This window comes from Macrobrachium rosenbergii, chromosome 7, assembly GCF_040412425.1.
Source record: "Macrobrachium rosenbergii isolate ZJJX-2024 chromosome 7, ASM4041242v1, whole genome shotgun sequence".
NCBI classification, from domain to species: domain Eukaryota; kingdom Metazoa; phylum Arthropoda; class Malacostraca; order Decapoda; family Palaemonidae; genus Macrobrachium; species Macrobrachium rosenbergii.
In genome coordinates, this window is record NC_089747.1 from 41,814,579 (window position 1) to 41,842,289 (window position 27,711).

General features: G+C 37.1%; 1 long non-coding RNA gene across 1 annotated transcript in view; it reads right to left on the reverse strand.

Annotated features, from left to right (window-relative positions):
* Positions 1-858: 858 nt before the first annotated feature.
* LOC136840346 (uncharacterized) overlaps positions 859-27,711 on the reverse strand; it is a 102,308-nt gene continuing 75,455 nt past the window's right edge. The window contains exon 3 of the long non-coding RNA XR_010853596.1: positions 859-1,238. This is a non-coding gene — a long non-coding RNA (uncharacterized lncRNA). The remainder of the gene's footprint in view (positions 1,239-27,711) is intronic.

Below are 27,711 nucleotides of genomic sequence, written 5' to 3' on the forward strand. Positions count from 1 at the left end.
AAAGTGAACGCATGAACGATATAAGCACGACAGTCATTACTTTGAGCACTCAGAACGCAACCTGAAATTCATTTCAGAATGAATTTAAGTCGGGCATAACGCGAAGTGGTAAGTCAAAAGAACACACAAGTGAAAAGAGACTAAGGAGGAATCTTGAATAGCTGTAATTTACCATATTTCTGTTCTCTTAGCTCAATTTTCGATGTCCGCTTATGTAAGTCTGTGCTACACAAGATTGAGGAACGATTTAATTGTGTTATTTAGCTGGGTGAATATTTCGAACAATTTTCTCTGTTAACTGAGGTCATTTCATCTGCAACTTGATTGCTTTCGAGCGCTTAAAAGTTCACCTGGATAAAAGTGTCAGCTGAACGATTCATCAAATCATCGTCTGTTCCACATAATCATCTTTTCTGCCCTTTCTGGCTACAAGTGGGCGTTACTGAGAGATCACTGGAAAAATGCCATCGTCATGAGATCAGTATAATGAATCCACCTCCTTTGATCTTCGCTCCTAAGTTTTAATTAGGTCATGTGATATATTCTCGCTCTTTCTTTTTTTCACTGGAACTTTTTTATTTTTCAACCTGTTTATTTTTCTTCCGTCAAAAGAAAGGCAGCTGCTGTGCGACTGCATCGTTTACTTTAATGAAACTTGAAACTGGAAACTGATTAATATTAATAATTTCAATAACTGATACTCATTATGGACCCATATATTGGCCGTCTCTTCCCTGAAGACCGATAATAATTGACTCAGACCCTCCTGCTGTAATTAAACGTTTTTTCGAAATATTAATTGATGATGGAAACTCCATATCGTCTTTTATTAATAAACGCTAAATCATCTATGCGGGAAGGAGGCACTGTTTTATTTTTAGGGAAAGCGGGAAGGGTGCGTCTTCGTCCTTATTGAACTTGAACGTCACTATAGTCAAGTTTAATTGCACTTTTTCGTCGGATCTTAATGAAATTCGGCTGGAAGTTTTCTCGTGGTCTCTTGATTACATACCCAAATGATGACACTCACGTACTCTCAAGGTCAAGAGGTCAAGAAACTCAGGCAAAGTTAAATGAAAAAAAAATCAGATGCAAAAATCTCACTCAATCTGATGATTCTAAGCAGAATTTTAATATCGTTTCACTTACCTGTTAATTTCCAGTACATCGTGTGAAGCTTCTGGGACACCTCTTAAATGATGGAAGGAGTAATGTATGAATTCCAGTTTCCACCTGAGCTGAAAAGAAAATCAGAGATTGATTTGAAAGAGTTCTTAAAAGTATAAAACTAGTATGTGTATCAGTGGACTAAGAACGATATATATATATATATATATATATATATATATATATATATATATATATATATATATATATATATATATATATATATATATATATATATATATATATATATATATATATATATAATCATGAAGCTACAAATGTCGCTTAATATCAAATTCACGCTACCTCGGGAATATCTCTGTTGGAGAATTGTCGCCGAAGGGGAATTTATATAACTGATAAATGAATTGGTATCGTCGGGACACGAACCCTTGACACGAAACCTATTCAGCGACTCCAGTAGACGCTACCCATTGAGCTATCCCGACGATACCAGTTCATTTATCACTTATATAAATTCCCTTCGGCGACAATTCTCCAACGGAGATACTCCTGAGGTAACGTGAATTTGATATTAAGCGACATTTGTAGCTTCATGACTGTATATAAATCACGGTGTGATAAAAATTTCATATATATATATATATATATATATATATATATATATATATATATATATATATATATATATATATATATATATATATATATATATATATTGTTGAATATAAGTTGTTGAATCAATGTCTATTGAAACATGGGAAAACTCCAGCAACTGGACTTCAAAGTTCAGAACAAGAAGCAATGCATTACTGCACTAATATAATTCGCCTTGCATTTTAATGATTTACTTCCATTTTTATCTATTTATTAAATTGTTAATTTATTTCTCTCCTTTTTAATAAGTGAGATCTCTTCTTTCTGCATTTCTCTTTACCTGCTCTTACTTATTCTAATGTACACCATATTCTTAGGAAGCTTGAATTTCAAGTCATTGGCCACTGTGGGATTGTTCCATATGAACAGGGTTAATAATAATCATAATAATAATAATAATAATAATAATAATAATAATAATAATAATAATAATAATAATAGCATTATAAAGTATATAAATTTTCATGCACAATTGCGTACATATCTGGCTATTGTAATCATCATTATTATGGGAAACTAAAATTTGCAAGTCATTTATGCCATACTATCCAGCAAAGTCACTCGCTCAGATCTCACACGAACCCAGAGTCATCCATACCAGACTGGAATCCTTTCCCAGATGGATATTCATCGAAAAAAACTGATCAGGAACAATTTCCCTTTGGATGTAATATCGTGACGTCAGCGTGGTGCCAGACATGTATAATAAATCCAATAGAATTCACTCCCAAATAAAATAAGGGAAACGGAGAGAGGAATTTCACGGAATATTTCGGAATATTTTTCAGATGCACTTTTCGCTTTGTTTACTCGCCCTTGTAACCGAACACAATCCGGAATAAAAGATTGTGCTTCGGTGCTTGTTCGTCGACGGAATATTCGGGACCCAGGTCTCTCCCGGTTATTTTCGGAGCTGGGGCCGGGGCCGAAAAATTCCAGATGCAATTTCATCGTTTTGCTTTCGCGATTTTTCGCGACGTGTTTGACCGACGGCTCAGAAAGAGTACATCGGAACTTCGCTCCGCTTATTGACTGGCGATGGGGCCACACGCCTGCTTTTTTTGGATTTAATGTTGTTAGGCCTTTCTGAGGGATGAACGACTCTTGGTGCTGTTTTAAAGCTTAATTTTCTTTGTACACCATTCCTAACTATAGTTTTTTTTACATATATAGAATAGAATAGAACACAGAATTTAGGCCAAACGCCAAGCTTTGGGACCTATGAGTTCAATCACAGCTGAAAGGGAAATTGACAGTAAAAAAGTTTGAAAGGTATAACACGAGGAAAACATTTTTCAGTTGTACTATGAATTAATTGTTAGGAGGGGATGGAAAGTAAGATGGAAGAGAGATCGTGTAAACGGAGTTGCAGTAAAAGGAATGAAAGGGATTGCTGGTAGGGTCCGAAAGTACGCTGCAAAGAACCGTGAGTAATGCCTACAGTGCACCGCATGAGGTGCACTGACGTCGCCACTCCCCTACGGGGTAGATGCTGTAGATATGCGTGTGTGTGTGTGTATGCGTGTGTACATCAAGAAACGTATGAATCAGCCGTTATATATATACGTGACCACGTGTAGAAAGACTCGATCCGAATGTTCATGCCGAGGCAAACCGTATAATCTAACCTTTGATGTTAGAGAGCAGCCCCACACACACCATATCTTTTATACTTTTTTGTCATACTTTTTATACTTTTTTGTCATACTTTTTTTAACGCAATCACATCATCTGCGCCTTCTACGTCTTCATTGTAAGTGTAATCAAAGACATTCGATGACTAGAATGTCAGCAGAAGGGGCGCTTTTGATGTCTGGCTAATAAATATGTCATCTGATGAAATGATCTGATGACTTTTTGATTCACCGACTGTCGTGTCTTGATGGGAATGCTCCCCCCTCCCTCCCTCCCTCTCTCCCGTTCTTTTCTTTCCCTCCCTCTTTTTTTCCTTCCCCTCCCTCTTTTTTCCTTCCCCTGCTTCTTTTTTCCTCCCCATCCTCTTTTTTTCCTTCCCCTCCCTCCTTTTTCCTAACCCTCCCTCTTTGTTCCTTCCACTCCCTTTTTTACCATCCCCTACCTCTTTTCCCTCTCCTCCCTCATTTTTCCTTCCCCTCCCTTTTTTCCTTCCCCCTCTCTTGTACTTCCCCTCCATCTTTTTTCTTTCCTCCCTTTCCTTCCCATCTTTTTTTCCTTCCCTCCCTCTTTTTTCCCATTCCTCCTCTTTTTTTCCTAACCCAATCCCTCTTTTTCCTACCCTCCCCCCTTTTTTTCCTCCCCATCCCTCTTTTTTCCTTCCCATCTTTTTTACTACCCCACCCTCCCTTTTTTTCCTTCCCCTCTCTTGTTTTCCTCCACCTTTTTTTCCTCCTCTTTTTTTTCTTCCATCTTTTTTACTCCCCTCTTTTTTCCTTCCTTCCCACCCTCCTTTTTTTTTTCCTACCTCACCCTCTTTTTCCTCCCCACCCCTCTTTTTCCTTCCCATCTTTTTACTTTTTTCCTTTTCCCTCCTCTTTTTCCTTCCCCTCCCTCTTTTTTCCTAGCCCTCCCTCTTTTTCCTTCCCCTCTCTCTTTTTTTCCTCCCCACCCTCTTTTTATACTCCCATCCTCTTTTTTCCTTCCCTCCCTCTTTTTTCCAAACCCACCCTCTTTTTCCTTCCACTCCATTTTTCCATCCCCTACCCTTTTTCCTCTCCTCTTTTTTTCCCCTCCATTCCCATCCCCTTTTTTTTTCTTCCCCTCCATTTTTCCATCCCTACCTCCATCCCCTTTTTTCCTTCCCTTCCCTCTTTTTCCTTCCCCTCTTTTTTTTTTTTTTTTCGCTCCCTCCTTCCCCTCCCTCTTTTTTCCTTCACCTCTTTTTATACTACCCCACCCTCTTTTTTCCTTCCCTCCCTCTTTTTTCCTACCCCTCCCTCTTTTTTCCTTCCCCTCCCTCTTTTTTCCCTTCTACCGTTACCACCACCGTTGCCATACACATTATCTCAGGCACCTAATCCCCTAACCCATTACCCACCTCCGTGCTACCAGAGGCTCCTGACAACTGACCCATCACAAAAAATGGTGCCATACGAATACTCCTTCGTTATCTTTTAGCATTTTGCCTCCTCCAAACTTTATGCTAAGTAGCCAGTGATTGACTGATTCATTTCTATAAAACTGTCGCACAGTAAATTAGCATTTGTAGGTGGTAAATTAAATAAGAAGTATATATTTGTGTATGTACGTTTGTTTTTGTATTCCTTCTCTGCCTGTCTAAACCTTTATATATATATATATATATATATATATATATATATATATATATATATATATATATATATATATATATATATATATATATATATATATAGATATGATATACTCTCTACCTACCAAACCCTAAGTGACCCAGTTTCACCATACCCACAGGAACCGTGCCCCCATAATGCCAAGCCCTCTTTCCCATTAACCCCACAAACCATCTAACCTCATTCCCAAAACCCCACCCCTCATCTCACAATTCCCCCCTTTCCCCTCCTCCTCCCCATCTCAGTCCATATCCTGCCACCTTCCCCATTCCCAACCTATTTGCCAGTCAGGTCCTCCTTCCCTCTCTCTCTCTCTCTCTCTCTCTCTCTCTCTCTCTCGCACCCCCGCCCCCCAACACTCTTCCCTTAACTCCATTTCGGCCTCACCCAAATCTTTACACATCTTCAAAGGCCAAGATCAAAGGGTCGTTGTTCAGATTTCAAATTTGCTAACTGTACAGTTGGTTGTTTGTTGTGTTTTTGTATATGTTTTTCAAGAGTCTGGTTTTCGTTATTATCAGTCTTTTTATGTTAGTTTATGTCTAGTTATAATTAGATTCTGTACATTGATCCTGAGGTCGTTTGGCTTTCATTGTTTTGAATTTTAATTTCTTACTCGATCTGCATTTATTTCTTGTCTGTTTGCATCGGTCTTTTCTGTTATGAATTTCATTCAAGGTCTTATCAATTCATTGCTTGGTGTAGTTTGATTTTGATAGCTTACTTTTTCATTCTCATTCAGTTTTAGTCTGTCCTGATCTTTTTTATTATTTCTTGTTATTTCTGTTAGGCACTTTTCAAGGTAATCAGTATATCTTGGTATTTAACATGTTTACCCATTTTAGCTTTTCGGTGTCAGCAAATGTTTTTTTGTGAATTTTTAGAATTTTAGTCTTTTTATACCTTACTCTGAATTTTAGACTTTTAGCCTTCTTATACCTTACTCTGAGCTTTTAGGCTTTTAGTCTTCTTATACCTTACTCTGAGCTTTTAGGCTTTTAGTCTTCTTATACCTTACTCTTAGCTTTTAGACTTTTAGTCTTCTTGTACCTCACTTTGAGGTTTTAGACTTTTAGTCTTCTTATTCCTCACTCTGGGGTTTTAGACTTTTAGTCCTCTTATACCTTAATCTGAGCTTTTAGTCTTTTTATACCTTGCTCTGAATTTTTAGACTTGGTCGAGCGTAATAATGACTGCAAGTCTGAATTAAGTAGCCTACCAAACTGCTTGTCCGTCAGAGTCAATGATTTGTATTACATTTTTACTATATTGATTCTATTGTAAGCAAGATCCTAACGGGCGTTGGTACTGACCATATCAGTGACAATAACGTATTTTTAAGTTCCCTTTCTTTTCCCTAGAGTAAAAAAGAAAAATAAATATAGTTTTATATATATATATATATATATATATATATATATATATATATTTATAAATATATAGTTTTGGGGAGATTGGCAACTCAAGGATTACTCACTTCAACAAATAAATCGTTCCTTTTACCTACAAGGTTTTGAAAGCTATTTTTGCTTCCGTGTTCTTCAACTTCTGTAAACTTTTCTCGACTCCTATAAACTTCTCTCTGTCAAGAGGCGTCTATGGCGTTTTCTTTTGGGTTAAAACCGTTTGCTCTCCTGCCTTGAGGGAATTAAGTTATATTTCTCTGTTCACTTGGCTCCGTGATTTCATGTTTAATATCACCCTTTTTGCTTTGCGCCATTGTCATGATAAAATTGATAGTTATAAATTTCATAGAATTGGTATTTATTACACATACGTCAATTCGTTAACATGAACGAAAGTGTAAATTTAAGACCAAACTTAATGGAATAAATGTAAAAACATTCCCCTTTTAGTTTTCTGTAAAAGAAAACTCTTGAGATGGCTTTTTGTCTGTCCGTCCGCACTTTTTCTGTCCGCCCTCAGACCTTAGAAACTACTGAGGCTAGAGAGCTGCAAATTGGTATGTTGATCATCCACCCTCCAATCATCAAACATACCAAATTGCAGCCCTCTAGCCTCAGTAGTTTTTATTTTATTTAAAGTTAAAGTTAGCCATGAGTGCGTCTGGCACCGCTATTGGTGCCAACTACACAGGCCACCCAGGGCCGTGGCTGAAAGTTTCATGGGCCGCGGCTGAGAGTTTTATACAGCATTATACGCTGTACAGAAAGCTCGACGGCGCATTTTTTACTTGTTTACGGGGAACCTTTGAAACAATAAGGAAATGTTGAATTCGAAGCAAATCTCCTTCAGTGTATTGTAAGATTCTCCTCAGTACAGAACACGTTCTGAAATTTGGATTATAGTTGACTAATTACGGTACGGGCTCTTTCTCTTAACTTAAAACTGTTTGTTTTTTCATGCCTATTCCATTCAATCATTGTAAAATAAATTCAAAATTAACCTCTAATTAGCCTAAAATACCTCCATAATTTTTCATTCAATTATGCATTATCTGGGTACTGTCTATTCAGTTCCTTCAAACAAATTTACAGACACCAAAAACAAGCGACAGAGGAGAACAGTAACAGAAACAGAAACATAAATGTGAAGTAACGTAATGCCTCCGAAAGACGACTAAACATCTTTCCAACATCACACGCCCACTCCTTTCAGTTATTTAAACAACCATAAAAAGAATCAACCTTTATGGTTAAAGCACGTGGAAAGTACGTAAAAAAAAAAATAAATAAAAAGCGAGACATGTTACTCTTTGGACGTGGAAAAAAACCGTCAAATAAAAAAAATAAAAACTCAGAGACCAGAATTTATATTTTCTTTTGTGAGGTCCTCCAATCTCCATTCAGCTTTCCAATCGCCCGGATACTAGAATTCGCAGATGATGACCCTTCACGATTTTTTCTTGAAAGGGGCAAAGGAAAATAAGAAACTTCTCTTTTAAACATTTTCTCTCTTCTTTTTTCGTGTGAGTCGTTAAGTGAATGAGTAGAGTCAAAGGTAGTTAAAGAGGATGCCTCCACACCTGGAAAGGTTGGGGGGAAGGGGAGGGGGTTAACTGGGGAAGGGGAGGAATTGGGGGGAAAGAGGGAATTACCGGGAGGAGGGGAGAAAAGGGGAAAAGATGAAAGGGGTTGGGGAAGACAGTTGGATTGAGCCGACGTTAAGGGTTTGGAGTGGTGTGTGTGTGTGTGTGTGTGTGTGTGTGTGTATATATATGTATATATATATATATATATATATATATATATATATATATATATATATATATATATATATATATATATATATACAATACATATATATATATATATATATATATATATATATATATATATATATATATATATATACACATATACATATATATAAATACTAGTTGACCAACCTGGTGCTTCCCGGGGAAACTGAATGACAACCGATAAACTCTCTCTCTTTCTCCTCCCTAACAACCTCTCTCTCTCTCTCTCCTCCCTAACACCCCCTCTACTTTCTCACTTCATTTCCCTCTCTCTCTCTCTCTCTCTCTCACTCTCTTCTCTCTCTCTCTCCTCTTTCTCCTCCCTAACACTCCCTCTACTCTCTCTCTCTCTCCTCTCCCTCTCACTTGCTCTCTCTCTCTCTCTCTCTCTCCCTTTGCTGTTAAGATAGGTCCTTCAATTACATTGCCCCGCATTTTTGACATTTTATTTTCTACCCCTTCTCAACCCCCCCTTCCTTGGACTTAAAGGGCATCGGGAGTGTCACTATTCATCTCAGTGGTCTCGAAAACCATGGATTAGACATTAATATCTGTCATTTTTGACATTTTATTTTTCACCCCCTTCTCACCCACCCCCCTCTTCCCATCGGGGCTGAACTTGGACTTAAAGGGCATCGGGAGTGTCACTATTCATCTCAGCGACCTCGAAAACTACTGTTTAGACACTAATATCTGTCGTTTTCGGTTATTTTTACATGTTACCCCCTTCCCACTCCCACCCCCTTTTGGTGCCAGTGATGTCTACCACAGTATTCTTTTCTAGATAGTAGGTCATATGTATACCAAGTTTGGCTGAAATTGCTCAATGTGTTCCAGAGTTATGCTGGAATATATGCCCAAACACACACATACATGCATACATCCATTTTTATATATAGATACATATATATGCATATATACGTATGTATGTGCGTGTGAGTGTGTTTATATATGTGCTGCATGCGCGTGATTATGTGATTGTGTACGTGGGTGTATTCCGCTGTATGGGTGTGAGCGCATGTGTGCGAACGTGTTAGTGTGTATGTATGTGAGGGTATGTGCCGATTTATAAGTGACTGCTACGTATGTATGACGTTATGTGCTATTGTTTGTGTGTACGTATTTGGGTATGTGTCAAAATATAAGTGTGAGAGCATATGCATGTCACCTACTGTAGTGTCTATGTGTACATGTGCTTATGTATATTTGCGTGTGATTAGGTCCCAATGAATGTGATTGTGTCCGCAAATATGTGCTAGATCATGAATATATATGTGGACATGTGCTAATGTATATTTGCGTATAGGTATGTCCCAATGAACGTAATTGTGTCCGTGAACAAGTGTTAGAGAATGAGTATATATGTGGTATTACCTAGCTTTTGAATTTGAGTGGATATAACTGTCAGTGACTGAATGAATGAATGAGTGTATTACTCTGAATGCACACGAGTGTATGTGAGTAATCCTGTAAGTGGAAGCATGAATGTGAATGTGAACGTGTGTACGTCAGAGAGAAGGGAAGGTGAGCATTTGGAGCTTCAGAAAACCTGTTCGGTGTATGTGACAGCGTACGTGTGACTGTATGGGAATGTATCAGTGTATGTGAAAGCATATTCGAATTTCCCAATGCATGTGGCCACATCACTGTTGTTGCATCGTCGCATATGAATGTGCCAGTGTATATGAATATGCCAGTGTATATGAATGTGAGTTTGTGAGTGTATGATGCTGTGTATATGAGTACACACCACCAGTGTGTGTATGTGAACACCAGCTGCCGAGCGCAAGTTGGGCCCGCTTGTTCTGATGCACGGACGGATAGCCAGCCACCTGCCCTTTGAAGCGAATGAGGATCAAAGGGGCCAGGGTGACCAAAGATGGCGACCTACCCTTGGCAGGACCCTCATCCCTCGCCCCCCCCCTTCTCACCTACCCCTCACCCCAACCCCACCCCGGTTTCGTTCTGTGATTAAAGATGGCGACGAGTGATGAAGGGTAAGAGACGATTTCACAAGAAGCAGAAGAGGAGTTGCCCCAGCAGTAGAAGCGGCGTCAGCTTCAAAGGGCTTCTTCGCCCCCGCAAGAGTGGGGCTTCTCTTGGTCCGTGATGATCCTCCTCGATGTTGAGAGAGAGAGAGAGAGAGAGAGAGAGAGAGAGAGAGAGAGAGAGAGAGAGAGAGAGAGAGAGCGAGATGTCTAGTAAGTGGTAATTCCAAATATTCAGTGTCTTAAATTTCAAGTATTAATTTCCAATTTTCATATGGGCTTGGGTGACAAATGTATCTCGATCACGCTAATTTGTAAATAATGAGAGCTGATGGGTTTTATATTCATGAGAGAGAGAGAGAGAGAGAGAGAGAGAGAGAGAGAGAGAGAGAGAGAGAGAGAGAGAGAGAGAGATCAGGTTATCAGTTATGTTATTATAATCATGGGTTTTATGCTGCGCTCAAGTGTAACCAATTGAGTTCCTGCTTTCTTCTTTATTTCATTGAGTTTCTTTACTTTCTTTTTGATCAATCTTTGTTGTTCATGCTCAGTTTTTCTCCATTTTCTTTCCTTCCTCTGATTCCTTCATATTCCACAGATATTATCAAAGAACTGATCGCCCATCTCTCTCTCTCTCTCTCTCTCTCTCTCTCTCTCTCTCTCTCTCTCTCTCTCTCTATTTGTACTCTTCCATTTACTCTGACCCAATACAGGCTATTTACGCCACCAGGTACATAATTTGTCTTTTCCAACCTTGCCAATAATCGGACTTGCATGCCTGCATACAAGAGAGAGAGAGAGAGAGAGAGAGAGAGAGAGAGAGAGAGAGAGAGAGAGAGAATTTTATTTCTTCTTCTCCAGCTTAAAATTAGTATTTTTATTTCAATATTCTTTTTACACAGAAATAAGAATGAAATGGGTAAAAAAGGAATATGAATTTAAAAGAGCAGATGAAAAAATTTTGTTGTCATTTAAAATCTCGAAATAAACGAAGGAAGAACAATAGAAAGATTATTAAATCATTCTGAGAAATAATCTAAGAGTTGGCCTTTGTTGCCACGGAAATAATATCACTAATTTTAAAAGACTGCTTTTGTTTATAAATGAAATGCTTCATTGACGATCCACACTCGTGGTCTCTTTTTCATAATGCATATCTGTCTATCTATGTATCTATATGTATATATGCACACACAAATATATATATAAATGATGTGTGTTTATATAATATATATGTGTATATATATTGATGGATAGATAGATAGATAGATACACACCCACGCACGCACACAATATATATATATATATATATATATATATATATATATATATATATATATATATATATATATATATATATATATATGTATGTATATATATATTTATATATATAAATATATATATATATATATATATATATATATATATATATATATATATATATATATATATATATATATGCACACACATATGTATGTACCCATACAAACATGCATACAGGAACACAGACACTTATACACACCCACACAACACAAACAAACACACACACACACACATAAATTTATACACATTACATATATACATAGACATTAATAACGATACACATAACCGCATATTTGACTCTCACGTAAATTGAATCGGGAAAAACGAACAAGGATATCAAACGATCAAACCGAAATTGGCCCCAGGGAATTAAGAAGAAGTTTGCATCGTGCAATTGACTTCACGTCAGAACCGCACTGAACTATAACTTTTTTTCTTGACTTGTATGCAAAGGATGAGAGTTTTGGAGAATTCTAGAAAAAAATAGAGAAAACTGTCTTTTGCTGAGCTTTTTATCGGGGAGAGAGAGAGAGAGAGAGAGAGAGAGAGAGAGAGAGAGAGAGAGAGAGAGAGAGAGAGAGAGAGAGAGAGAGAGAGAGAGAATGTTAATTTGGTTATGCATATTCATTTGTGAAGGAAATGTCACATCAAAACGATTTTTATGTTTCTTGTGGTTACCTCATGAAGAATGAAGGCAAGTACAACGAATAAATTCTCTTGATTGACCTCTGATGACGAACTTTCGAATGATTTCATTGATTCCCCTTTTCTTCTTCCACATTCCCATTTTTTTTAGTTTCACGCGTTTGTACTTATTTATCTTTTCCATTGTACCCCTAAAAATGTATATGTATGTGTATACATATATATACATATATGTATATATACAAATATATATACATATACATAGATATACATATATATATATATGTGTGTTTAACTAATATATATACAATACATGGCATCTTTTTTGTGTTTTATACACAATCCATGGCATCTATGTATGTATACATATATATATATATATATATATATATATATATATATATATATATATATATATATATATATATATATATATATGCATATGTATATATGTGTGTGTGCGTATATATAAGTGAAAACAGTGCCATGTGTTAATTTAATTAAAGAATAAAGTGTCAATAGAAGAGATAAATTAACTGAAACAATTTTATTGCAAAAGACTAACGAGAGAGAGAGAGAGAGAGAGAGAGAGAGAGAGAGAGAGAGAGAGAGAGAGAGAGAAAGACAGGGAGAGAAAAAGATAGAGAGAGAGGTATCGAACGCACTGCAAATAACAGAATTTAAATAAGCAACCAGATTTTGCCGAACAATCCCCCACGAATAACCAGATAACAAAAGCGGGCGAGGAGCTTAACCAATCAACGCCCGGAATAGAAGTAAACAAGGAGATTAACCAATGACTGTTCCAGAACAAAAGCAAACACGAAGAATCGCCATTCGGATCTGAAATCAAACTGAACCCCATCCGCCTTTTATGCGCATTCGCAAGTGGATGAAAAATACAAGGGAAAATGGACTCCCGCATTCAAAAATGGATTTTAAAAAAATTGACTGAGAAAAATACACACTGAGATTACACTCTGCACTGATAGCTCAACGAGGAGATTGAATTGGGAGGAATGGAAATGATATAGCGCCGGATTGGAAATGACGGGTAAAATTCAATTTTCACTCATTTCTCAATCCCATGCGGGATCTGACCAGTGACCTAGTATCCGCGAGTAGTCCAGGCCTGAATGAAATATGAAGAAAGGGTAAGTTAAAATGATGGAATTTGAACCCTGGAGGAAGAGGCAAATCCGCGTCAACGAATATGAAGAAACAAGTAAAAAATGCGCAGAAGTTTCTTCGGCGTAATCGAGTTTTCTGTACAGTCGATACAGCGTATAATCAAGGCCATCGAAAATAAATCTATCTTTCGGTGGTCTAGTTATAATGCTTTATGAGCTGCGGCCCATAAAACTCTCAGCCGGCTGTGGTGGCCTGCTTTGTTACGTTGCCAGAAGCACGATTATGGCTAAATTTAACCTTGAATAAAGTAAAAACTACTGAGGCTAGAGGGCTGCAATTTGGTATGTTTGACGATTGGAGGGTGGATGATCAACATAACAATTTGGAATCCTCTAGCCTCATTAGTTTTTAAGATCTGAGGGCGGACAGAAAAAGTGCGGACAGAGTAAAGCGCGGACGGACAGACAAAGCCAGCACAATTGTTTTCTTTTACAGAAAACTAAAACGGAGGAAAGGCGAGAATTCCAAAGCTTGATGCTAGTTGAAGAGTAACAGCCGCTAGAATCAACAGTCCGAAAATAGTAGATTTTCAGTATAGGAAGAAAGTGGCCTGTCGGGTGTTACAAGGTATTTGCCATTGGTGATATGGATCTCACGTTTAAAATCAGTTCAGGAACTGGTATCGGTTGGTTTGTCCGTTTCCAGGGGTCCATATCAGCACATCAGACTCGTCGTTCCATTCAAGACTTTACCACAAGTACGGTCTGCTTCTGAGCAAAGACTTGCCTGGCATAAGGCCGGTTTCGTCTAAATTTATCAACCAACTACCAACCAAAAATATCTGATTTGCTTCCCGCCCACCTTTGAAGGGCATTGCTTTCGGCCTTTTGCTTTCCATCCGTTCCATTTGGATGAATTACCAACCTTAGCTGTCCAACTTCTTCAACCTTATATTTTTATTTTTTCATCTTACTTAAAGGACGTCCTTTGAAAGTAGAAAAGTGACTCGGTTAATCTATTTTTAAGGAAAATTTTAAAATATCAGATATGATAAATTGAGGTTGATTTTATCCTCGGAGTAATGCCCAGAAATCTTCCTTAGACGAAATAAAAACATTAGAAGGACGTCGTGTTAAATCATTGCAATTTCCCTTATGCCCAGAATACACACACCAAAATGATTAAGATGCCGTTTTACATACGTAAAGCCCGGAGGGGGATTGCGCCGTCAGTGCGCCTCACGCAGTGCACTGTGGGCATTACTTAAGGTTCTTTGCAGCGTCCTGTCGCCCCCTAGCTGCGACCCCTTTCATTCCTTTTACTGTGCCTCCGTTCATATTCTCATTCCTCTATCTTATTTCTCACCCTCTCCTAACAATTGTTTCATGGTGCAGCGAGGTTCTCCTCCTGTGACACCTTTCAGGCCTTTTTACTCTCAATTTCCGTTTCAGCGCTGAATGACCTCACACACCCCAGCGCTTGGCGTTTGGCCTAAATTCTGTATTTATTCTGTTCTACATATGTAGAAAAAAAAAACTATAGTTAGGAATGGTGTACAAAGAAAATTAAGCTTTAAAACAAAGCATCACGAGGTCGTTTATCCCCCAGAAAGCCCTAACAACATTAAACCCCAAAAAGCAGGAGTGTGGCCCCATCGCCAGTCAATAAGCGGAGCGAAGTTCCGATGTACTCTTTCTGAGCCGTCGGTCAAACACGTCGCGAAAAATCGTGAAAGCAAAACGATGAAATTGCATCTCGAATTTTTCGGCCCCGGCCCCAGCTCCGAAAATAACCGGGAGAGACCGGGGTCCCGAATATTCCGTCGACGAACAAGCACCGAAGCACAATCTTTTATTCCGGATTGTGTTCGGTTACAAGGGCGAGTAAACAAAGCGAAAAGTGCATTTGAAAAATATTCCGAAATATTCCGTGAAATTCCTCTCTCCGTTTCCCTTATTTTATTTGGGAGTGAATTCTATTCGATTTATTATACACGTCTGGCACCACGCTGACGTCACGATATTACATCCAAAGGGAAATTGTTCCTGATCAGTTTTTTCGATGAATATCCATCTGGGAAAGGATTCCAGTCTGGTATGGATGACTCTGGGTTCGTGTGAGTTCTGAGTGAGTGACTTTGCTGGATAGTATGGCATAAATGACTTGCAAATTTTAGCTTTCCATAATAATGATAATTAAATGAGCTAGATATGTATCTTATTGTACGTGAAAATTTTATACTTATCGTGTTAGAAGGTCTTTTGTCAGGCCATTGATTCTGAAACACCGATATTTTAAAATCTACTTAAAATTCAGTAGAAAATCTTTTTTATTCTACTGATACACATACAACTTTCATACTTTTTGATACACATACAACTTTCATACTTTTTGATACACATATAACTTTCATACTTTTTGATACACATACAACTTTCATACTTTTTGATACACATACAACTTTCATACTTTTAAGAACTCTTTCAAACCAATCTCTGATTTTCTTTTCAGCTCAGTTGGAAACTGAATTCACACATTACTCCATCCATCATTTTAGAGATGTACTGGAAATTAACAGGAAAGTGAAATAACATTTTTAAAAATTCTCCTTGGAATGATCAGATGAAGTGAGAGCTTTGTATCCGATTTTTTTCTTCAACTGAGTTTCGTGACGTGGTGACCTTGAAAGTACGTCATTATCATCGTTTAGGTCATATAAACAAGAGACCACGGAAAAGCTTCCAGCCGAATTTTATTAACATCCGACGAAAACGTGCAATTAAACTTGACTATAGTGACGTTCAAGTTTATTGAAGACGCACCCTTCCCGCTTTTCCTAAAAATAAAACACAGCAGCTCCTTCCCGCATAGATGATTTAGCGTATATTAATAAAAGACGATATGGAGTTTCCATCATCAATTAATATTTCGAAAAAACGTTTAATTACAGCAGGAGGGTCTGAGTCAATTATTATCGGTCTTCAGGGAAGAGACGGCCAATATATGGGTCCATAATGAGTATCAGATATTGAAATTATTAATATTAATCAGTTTCCAGTTTCAAGTTTCATCAAAGTAAACGATGCAGTCGCACAGCAGCTGCCTTTCTTTTGACGGAAGAAAAATAAATAGGTTGAAAAATAAAAAAAGTTCCTGTGGAAAAAAGGAAGCCCGAGAATATATCACATGACCTAATTAAAACTTAAGAGCGAAGATCAAAGGAGGTGGATTCATTATAATGATCTCATGACGATGGCATTTTTTCAGTGATCTCTCAGTAACGCCCACTTGTAGCCAGAAAGGGCAGAAAAGATGATTATGTGGAACAGACGATTATTTGATGAATCGTTCAGCTGACACTTTTATCCAGGTGAACTTTTAAGCGCTCGAAAGCAATCAAGTTGCAGATGAAATGACCTCAGTTAACAAAGAGATTGTTCGAAATATTCACCCAACGAAATAACACTATTAAATCGTTTAGTAATCTTGTGTAGCACAGGCTTACATATGCGAACATCGAAAATTGAGCTAAGAGAACAGAAATATGGTAAATTCCAGCTATTCAAGATTACTCCTTATTCTCTTTCCACTTATATATTCTTTTCACTTACTACTTCGCATTATTTCCGACTTATGTTCATTCTGAAATTTATTTTCACGTTGTGTTCTAAGTGCTCAGAGTAATGAATATCGTGCTTATATCATTCATGTGTTCACTTTCTTTACTTAGAATTTAGTCCGTCACCTGGAGATATACTCTTCGGCCACGTTTCATAATTTCTGTGTCAGCAAAGAACTTCCATTAACTGCTTCAGTGCCTAATTTCCAGCCCTATTCGCTTTACAAAACTATTCGCTTTACAAAATATATATATATATATATATATATATATATATATATATATATATATATATATATATATATATATATATATATATATATATATATATAAATATGTGTGTGTGTATGTATAGTCATGAACCACTTCCTAGTTCATCAGGTTCTTAAATGAGGACCGCAACTGGAGAGACCAGGAGTCCAAAAGCAAAACACGGAAGAGGGAGCAAAACAGACGACCAAAATACCCTTAAGCCTATTTAATAATTATCTCTAAGTCCATTTACAAATTCACAATTGGGTTAAGGTTGCAGCCAAAAGCATAACAAAAATTATTACAGCAGCAGCAGTTGACAAATGAAATAATAAAGCTTGACACCATTACATGATCAGAGCCATACACCTGCCCAGCACCAAGTTAAGTATACCTTAGTTTAACCAGACCACTGAGCTGATTAACAGCTCTCCTAGAGAGGGCTGGCCCGAAGGATTAGACTTATTTTACGTGGCTAAGAACCAACTGGTTCCCTAGCAAGGGGACCTACAGCTTATTGTGGAGTCGGAACCATATTGGCCGGTCGGAGAATCGAATGCGGGACCAGCAGAGTGCTAGCTGAAAACAATACGCACCCATCCAGTGAGGAACTGTACCCATACACTTGCTCATCCCCATCTTATTATGATTATGAAAATGTCCTGAGCCATACACTTGCTCATCAATATCAACAATAAACACGGAAACAACCACACACCACCAGCAATAAACAATTAATCAGTAATAAAATAAACTATAGACTTCACACACATTTCCAACACCCTGAGTTGTCACAAGGATGAATCTTCCTGCGATGGGTATGGTTTAAAAAAAAAGTTAAGTATACCTTAGTTTTACCAGACCACTGAGCTGATTAACAGCTCTCCTAGGGCTGGCCTGACGGATTAGACTTATTTTACGTGGCTAAGAACCAATTGGTTACTTAGCAATGGGACCTACAGCTTATTGTGGAATCCGAACCACATTATAGCGAGAAATGAATTTCTATCACCAGAAATAAATTCCTCTAACTCTTCATCAGCCGGCCGCGGGAACTGAACTCCGGTCCATCGAGTGACAGTCTGAAGCTCAACCGAGTCGGCCAACAAAGGGCACGGGTATGGTTTAACCATCCTGCATCCTTGAACCGCAGACCACATAAAAGTAGCGAACACCAGCTACTCCAAGTAACAACTCTATGCCGGAGGACATCAAACTCGGCCCGCAGCGGCCAACAGGTAGCCATCACCCATCGCTGTCGAGATGTTGATCTGCTGCTGCTGGGCTAACCTTAACTAACTCTGCACAGGAGCGGGCAGCAAACGTTGCCTCACACCGGCGGCGAAACAAAAACACAGGCTGTTACAAAATTAAACAGAAGTACCACAATACCTCACAATATACACACATATATATATATATATATATAGTATATATAAATATAAATATATATATATATATATATATATATATATATATATATATATATATATATATATATATAGATAGATAGATAGATAGATAGATAGATAGATAGATAGATAGATAGATATATATATATATAGATAGATAGATAGAAAAATAGATAGATATATATAGATAAATGTATATATATATTATACATATATATATGTATATATATATATATATATATATATATATATATATATATATATATATATATATATATATATATATATATATATATATATATATATATATATATATATATATATATATATATATATGTATCTGTAGAAACATACAGCCGAGGGTCATAGTTTTTAGAACGCTTTTCAAAGAATTACGTCAGTACCAGGAGATCCTTCTCCAACACAAACTCTCAGAAATGGTAACCCGAATAATAATATCCTCTTTTATTTTTCCATCACAAGGCGGCCCAGAATAACATTCCAGACGGGAGTGAAGGGAGAAGAATGATGTTTGAGACAGAATGAAAAGCATTGGAATGCCAGAATGGGGAGTGGGAGGAATGTTATTCAGATAACTATAATGGTCATTATTATTTGAGGGCGTTCCTTGTCAAGGTCTAAATGAGTGACATAAGAAGAGGATAATAGATGGCTGATTAAAAGAGCTGATTATCTTTAAAGCTAATTTTTTTATGATATTGTTGGTTGTCATTTCATTTGTATTTGTGGACTGTTTGGGCATCGTTTATATATATATATATATATATATATATATATATATATATATATATATATATATATATATATATATATATATATATATATATATATATATATATATATATATATATATATATATATATATATATATATATATATATATATATATATATATATATGTGTGTGTGTGTGTATAATTGATTGATAGAAGTTTTATAGTATAAATACATTGTTTTTACCACGCATACTTCCTGCTTAGATGACCATTACCGTTGTCACGCCAGTCCATGATGGTAAATCAGTGGATCATTTTTAATCATCTCCATATACACTGAAATCACGTTGGAAATCAAAGATTTAGAGATGAAGGGAAGGTGTCAAAAATAAACATACCTCAAGAAATTAATCCCCTGGGAAGAAACAGACCCTCCTGCAAAAGAAGAGTAATTGAGGCTGCCCGCACACGGGACTCTTTAGTGGAAAGTGGCCGGCCATCAAGTGGTTGGCCACTAAAATAAACGAGTAAAAAATGCAATGAAGTTCCTTTGGTGCAATCGAGTTTTCTGTACAGCTATATAATCAAGGCCACCAAAAACAGATCTATTTTTCGGTGGTCTCGGTATAATGCAGTATGAGCCGCGGCCCATGAAACGCTCAGCCGGCCGTGGTTGCCTGTCCTATATCGTTGCCAGAAGCACGCTTATTGCGAACTTTAACCTTGAATAAAATACAAATTACTGAGGCTGGAGGGCTGCAATTTGGAATGTTGATGATTGGAGTGTGGATGATCAACATACCAATTTGCAGCCAACTAGCCTCAGGAGTTTTTAAGATCTGAGGGCGGACAGAAAAAGTGCGATGGACAGAAAAAGTCGGCACAATAGTTTTCTTTTACAAAAAATAAAAAGAAAGTGGAACACAAGTGTTCGGACGGAAGCCTGCAGACGAGTCACTAAAAACTGGACGATACTATAAGGGTGGATACCAAGTGGGCCGCCAGGTCTGTTACTTGGCCATACCACTGCACAAACTTATATGATCAGCTAGCCACTGAGTGGCTGACCTCTTAGTGGCCAGCCACTTTCCACTAAAAGTGTCTCGTGCGCGGGCAGCCTAAGAACTACGACAGAGGGAAAAAACCGCACTGTCCAAAGTCTAAAGATTCATCACAAAAGCAAAGGAGAATGGGCAAAAAAAAAGGGTTATTCCTTTTATGTCTAGAAAAAATTAAGATGTATCATTATTAGTGCCAATGAAGCCCCTCTCAAACTGAGACTATTTATAGGATACAGGGATCCATAAAACCTGAAGGAAAATTCGCTTATTCCATTTAAGCAGGCTACACGGGGCACTGGAAGCACAGAACAGGGCCCTATACTTCTGAAGTGAAATGAATAATGGGTTAAACTGCACGTCAACTAACACTGAAGTTCAAAATCTCCACTAATTATGCTTTGGAAATGCGAAGTCTGAATTGCTCAGAGGACTAGCTTATGTTGTTTTACTCTAAAATTCACAATCTTAGCGCTCTGAATTTGAGGATGCAAAGCCTGATAACAACTTCAAAATAAGCCAGAAACTGTGCTAATGTCATACCGCCATCCACAGGATAAAAGACCAATTCTTGAAATGATTGGGGCTCTAATCACTGTATCCTAGGTACCTCGGTCGAGAATGTCCATTTGTGAAGAGATATTTTGACCGGGATTCCAAACCGGAGGAATTGAAAACTCTACTGAAAGGTCAATTGTGCATAAAAAAAGAATTAACCTACGTTAGTAAGAACTAAAGACTGCAGTAGATGAACCTTCATTACTCATCGCCGCCCTTACTTCTTAACTAACAACCTATTTAATCTTTGCTGATCCTTCGAAGATGAAAGGAGTCTTGCGAGACAAAGCTACTACATTTTGATACTTCTTGGATATGATGAATAAATACTACATAACCATGAGTAAAGAGAACCTTTCTTATAGAGAATCTGATGAAGGGTTTGATACAAATTGAGTAAAGACGACCTCGTCGAGGGCCTTCCCCCCAACCCCCATCCTTTTAGTTTTCTGTAAAAGAAAGCTATTTGTCTGTCCGTTCGCATTTTTTCTGTCTGCCCTCAGATCTTAAAAACTACTGAGGCTAGAGGGCTGCAAATTGGTATGCTGATCATCCACCCTCCAATCCTCAAACATGCCAAATTGGAGCCCTCTAGCCTCAGTAGTTTTCTTTTTTATCAAAGTTAAAAGAAAAAAGTTAAGTTTAACCAGACCACTGAGCTGATTAACAGCTCTCCTAACGGCTGGCCCGAAGGATTAGATTTATTTTACTGGCTAAGAACCAATTGGTTACCTAGCAACGGGACCTACAGCTTATTGTGGAATCCGAACCACATTATAAAGAGAAATGAATTTCTATCACCAGAAATGAATTCCTCTTATTCTTCATTGGCCGGTGGGAGATTCGAACTCGCGGCCAACAGAGTGGTAGCTGAGAACGGAACCCGCTCACCCAACGAAGAACTAATAAGATAGCCATAACCGTGCGTCTGGCAACGATATAGGAAAGGCCACCACCGGGCCGTGGTTAAAGTTTCATGGGCCTCGGCTCATACAGCATCATACCAAGACCACCGAAAGACAGATCTATTTTCGGTGGCCTTGATTATATGCTGTATAGAAAACTTGATTGCGCCGTAGACACTTCGGTGCATTTTTTACATGTTTCTGTTATTGTTTTCTCCTGTCTCCAGCTACAACTCGACCCGCATCACTCGACTGACAACCATGCACCATATCTCACGTTTATTTGATGGGAAACAGCAAATACCATTTCTTTTCTCGCCCGATCCGAGAATCGAACACTCACCCATCGTTTGTGACCTGAGAGCGCTACAATTGTGCCATGAAAACAGAGAGAGAGAGAGAGAGAGAGAGAGAGAGAGAGAGAGAGAGAGAGAGAGAGAGAGAGAGAGAGAGAGAAAGTAATTTTATTTCAAATGCAAACTAGCTAAACAAAAGATATTCAGATATTCATACAGAGAAAACGCAGATCTGTATATTTTGAGAGAGAGAGAGAGAGAGAGAGAGAGAGAGAGAGAGAGAGAGAGAGAGAGAGAGAGAGAGAGAGAGAGAGGTCATTTTGTATCAAATGAAAGCTAGCGAAACAGGGAGACATTCAGATATACACACAGAGAAAACGCAGACCTATATATTTTGAAATGAGAGAGAGAGAGAGAGAGAGAGAGAGAGAGAGAGAGAGAGAGAGAGAGCTTCTTCGCAGACTTGGAACACAGCAATCAATGAAATAGCCTTTTAATCAACACCTTTATCAACTGTTCCTTTTTCCGTCAGGTTCTTTTCACGAAGAACACTTTTTTCCCTTTTCTTCGAAGCCATTCCAGTTGATGAGAGGCAAAATCATCACTGTTCCTTTTATTTTCTACTTTTGTTCTTTGCTGAATTTTCTCTGTTGCTACGAAATGCTGACTTTTTTTAGTCTGATTTCACAGGCGTCGGAATCACTCGGGTAATTACGAAGAACTGCGAAATGTTGAATTTTTTTTTTTTTAATGTAAGTAAAGGTTTTTTTTCAGTGACTCAGTTTTTCAAATAAAGGAGTTATTTTAAAAATGCAGCTTTTTATTTTCGGGTAGAGAAGGTTCTTGGTATTACAGTAAAAGACCATTGTTTGGAAAGACATTTAGTTCTTAAACTGAAAATTAAGACTTTTTTTCAGTGACTCATTTTTTAAAAATTTGGAGTCGTTTCAAAATGATAGCTTCTTATTTTCGAGTAAATAATGTTCTTGGTATTGAAGTAAAAGAGCATTATTGGGAAAGACATGATCTTCTAGGGACGTAAAGGATGGCATTTCTTTTTTGAAAATTAAAAATAAAGGACTTTTTTCCTCAGTGACTTTTTTTTTTTTTTCAAATAAAGGAGCCATTTTGAAAATACAGCTTCCTATTTTCGGCTGAGAAAGTTCTTGGTATTGAAGTGAAAGACCATTATTTGGAAAGACATTATCTCCTGGGGAAGTGTAGGATAGCAAGCATAAAGTGTAGGATGAAGTCTCATCCTGAGAGGATGGTTGCTTGAGAATAAAGATGGCCTCTCATTCTGAAGCAAAGCCTGATGCTTCAGAATGGTAGAGACCTTCTATTCTGAAGCAAAGTGTGATGCTTCAGAGTGGCAGAGACCTTCTCATTCTGAAGTAAGACAGGCACTTGAGAAAACAATTGATCGTATTCTCAAGTAAAATACTACTTCAGGTTCAGAAAACAAAAGCTAGTTTTTTTTTCTTATGAACAAAGAAAAATATGAAATCTCCAAAATGAAAGTTGCATCTTTTTCTGAGATAAATGATAAACTTGGACTGTAGGATAACTCATCATTCTGGAATGAAAGATAACTCCCTTGGATTAGAAAGTGAACTCGTTTTTTACGTAAGTAATTACTAGAAAATATTAAAAGCCCTCCTAATGTGAAATGAGGAATCAAGAATTTCTTATTCTGAAGTAAGAGAGACTAATTAGAAATACGGAGTGGCTTCTTACTTCAAAGCAAAAAAGAAAAAAGTTAGGTCTCAGTGCTGTATGTTTCTCATTGTGGGGTACTAGTTACATCTTGAAAATCCAAGACAGCTTCTTGGCGTGAAGTAGAAGTTACTTAAGAACAATAAAAACTATTCTGGGTGATTAGTTGCAAATATGAAATGGCCTCTCTCTGACGTGAAAGATGGTGTCTGAAAAATGCTACAGAACAGAGAGAGAGAGAGAGAGAGAGAGAGAGAGAGAGAGAGAGAGAGAGAGAGAGAGAGAGAGAAAACTGATTCTTCAGAGACTAGTAAAACACTATATTGTTAACTTATTTGTGGTTTAAAGTAACAGCAATATGATACGAAATTATAATAACATTTATTGGAATAACATTTAGGAACACTGACAGCAATGTGCCATTATATCATGAGTTTTAGTATATAATACTCGAATTGTACTTGAATATTTATGAACCTGAATTTGAATCTCCAACAATATTTTAGGCTTTCCTAAAATAAATATCCCCTTCCTAATGCCTGAAAAACACCTGATAATAATGACTGAATTGTTATGATAATGACTATGTATGTATATATATATATATATATATATATATATATATATATATATATATATATATATATATATATATATATATATATATATATATATATAGTGTAGAATAGCCACAAAAACTGTTAATCTACCGATTCTAAGCCAGTATTATTCAGATGGATAAATCATATGAGAAAAAGAGAAGTGAAATATTTCACTAGAAAGTAAAATAAAAACAAAATGGAAAGACAAAGAAAAATAAAACAAATGAAAAATATGGAAATATGATTGACACCGATCTGAAAAAAAAGGATTATTAAATGTGTGAGAAATTCTTTTTAACAATTTATATGGATTTTGGGTAGAGTTAAGCCTTTCAAAGACGATAGGGAGTGTAAATCTTTTTTCGAAACTGAATTATGCGGAATTCTTCTAGTGGGAATTAGGACAAACAAATCGGGAATCAGGTATAAAACATTCGGAAACTAAATGAAATGAAAATTGGAAATTGAAGCAGGGGTTACGAACTGGGAATCAGGAATCAAGAGCCAGGAATCGATAACCATGAATCAAAATAGAAATCAGGGAATGAATACCAGGATTTGTGTATCGTGAATCAGGACGGAATCACGAACTGGAATTCATGAATCGAGAGCCAGAAATTAGGGAATCAGTATTCACGTATCATGAATTTAGAAATATAAAAAGTCTTAAATTTTTTTAAGTGTTCAATTTGAAGTTTGGCTCTCTTTTTGAAGACAGATTTTAGTTTAACGTATACTGATATATTCTTATAACCAAGTTTTATAAATTAAACATTATTTACCGGGATTTGGTATTTGGATGAAAATAGAAAAAGATAACAATACAACATAAAATAATAAATACATAGTTTCCTTGAATGTATGAAAATATTGCAATTCACTTGTAAGGGTATCACGCGCAGAGAGAGAGAGAGAGAGGAGAGAGAGAGAGAGAGAGAGAGAGAGAGAGAGAGATCTGTGTTCAGATCAGAGACCAAGAGACAGACAGACAAAGACCTCGTGCAATAGAAATTAGAATATGAGAAGAATGTTAACTAAATTAGAAAGAGAGAGAAACGGAAGGGGGATTTCATGAATCCGCATTAAAAATTCTATTAATGAGAGAGAGAGAGAGAGAGAGAGAGAGAGAGAGAGAGAGAGAGAGAGAGAGAGGGAGGGGGAGCGGTTGATCTTGAACAGCTAATTTGTAAGAGGATAATATGAGAGAGAGAGAGAGAGAGAGAGAGAGAGAGAGAGAGAGAGAGAGAGAGAGAGAGAGAATATTAAACCAAGAGAGACGAAACAGAGCCAAATGAAATAAAGACGAAATGCTTTATTCATGAAAGGGAATTGGGGATGGGACATGTTTAGACAAGAAAGATTCATTTATCGAGTTACAAAGTTCTTTCGCATGTATTCGCGAACAGTTTCCTGCGTTCCCCATCTCTCTCTCTCTCTCTCTCTCTCTCTCTCTCTCTCTCTCTCTCTCTCTCTCTCTCTCTCTCTGAGTCATTAGTAAACAAATTTTCCTTAGATTTTCCCAGAATTAACCTCATCTTATTCACCTTTATTTTTATCAGGGATGAACTTTCAAATTACGAAAATCGAGAGGCTACAGAACAAATGCATTTTTGAATGTCTTTTGCTTTATCTATTCACTTTTCATTGCATATCTTTCTAAATTAAGCGTTAAAATATTTCCTCACAGCTTGCAGATTAAAGTCCGTGAGAGAAACACAAATGCACAGATTTTACATCGTCTGTCGTAGAGGTTTGAATATAACGAACGCATTTATCAGTTATTAACACTAAACTACTAATAATCTATATACTCGGGACACCGAGTCTTATTTGGACTAGTGTCCGGCTCAGTGGCTTGCAGAATGCAACCAAAATCCATCATTTTAACAATATATTTGGTCACCCTTCCAAGCACTGACCACTTCACTGGTCGAGATGACGAACAGTGTAGCCGTCACATTGCTTCTTGGTATACATTAGCATTCACCAATCCAAATGCTGACCAGTCTCATTTCACAATTGAAAAGAGTTCATACAAAAAGATTATTCTATTTAAGGAGTAATTTTTGTACAGATAAAGCATGCAGCAAATAAAAAAAAAAGCTTGAACTTTACGTATAGCTTTTTTTTTTCTTTTTATGAAGAATAAAGCTTGAACTTTACGTATAGCTTATTTTTTCCTTTTTATGAAGGCTGTTTGAGAGAGAGAGAGAGAGAGAGAGAGAGAGAGAGAGAGAGAGAGAGAGAGAGAGAGAGAGAGAGAGAATTTTACGATTTCAAAATAATTTTTAAAAAATCAGGTTAAGGGACACTAGAAAAATGTTTAGTGACAAATTTCAACTTAATATACATAGAGAGAGAGAGAGAGAGAGAGAGAGAGAGAGAGAGAGAGAGAGAGAGAGAGAGAGAGAGAGAGAGAGAGAGAGTGTGTGTCATAAATCCACGCAAAAACTTCATAAATTCAGTTTAGTTTCAGTGAAAGTGATTCCTTTTTGCAAAAATTTCTTTCATCTGAAAAACTCTTGTATGAATAAAGGTCCTGTCATAATTTCCTGAAGTTTTAATCTGCCTTTTAATCTCATCCTCTCATCCCTCTCTCTCTCTCTCTCTCTCTCTCTCTCTCTCTCTCTCTCTCTCTCTCTCATGCTTAGAGTTTAATATCATTGCCAGCATCATCACCTCGATTTTAGTCATAATGGTAACTTGATGATCTTTTCCCATCTCTTTCCACTCTTACTTATTCACCTTCTATTCATCCCTGATTAGTGTTTCCCAATTCCTGAATAGAAATTTCTAAATCAGAGTCACCACATTCCCAAAATAATTCCTAATTTTCAGTCACTCATTCCTGATTCCAAGTCTGAGCTAATCCTCAGAATTTAATTCAAAGAGAAAAGGAGACCTTGATTTTATCGTCCTGAAGAACCTCTTCATGATCCGGCAGTGAGATCAATGAAAGAAAAATCATCTCGAAATATTGAGCAAAAAAAAAAAAAGTCCACTGGGAAAGAATGATTAAAAATATTAAAAATATTTTGTAGTTTCACAGAACAATCATTAAATTTTTTTTTTCAGTTTTCTGCAATTAATCCGACTCCCACCACCTGCCAGTCTGTCTCTCTTTTCTGTAATTAACCTGACTTTATCCTCTCTCTCTCTCTCTCTCTCTCTCTCTCTCTCTCTCTCTCTCTCTCTC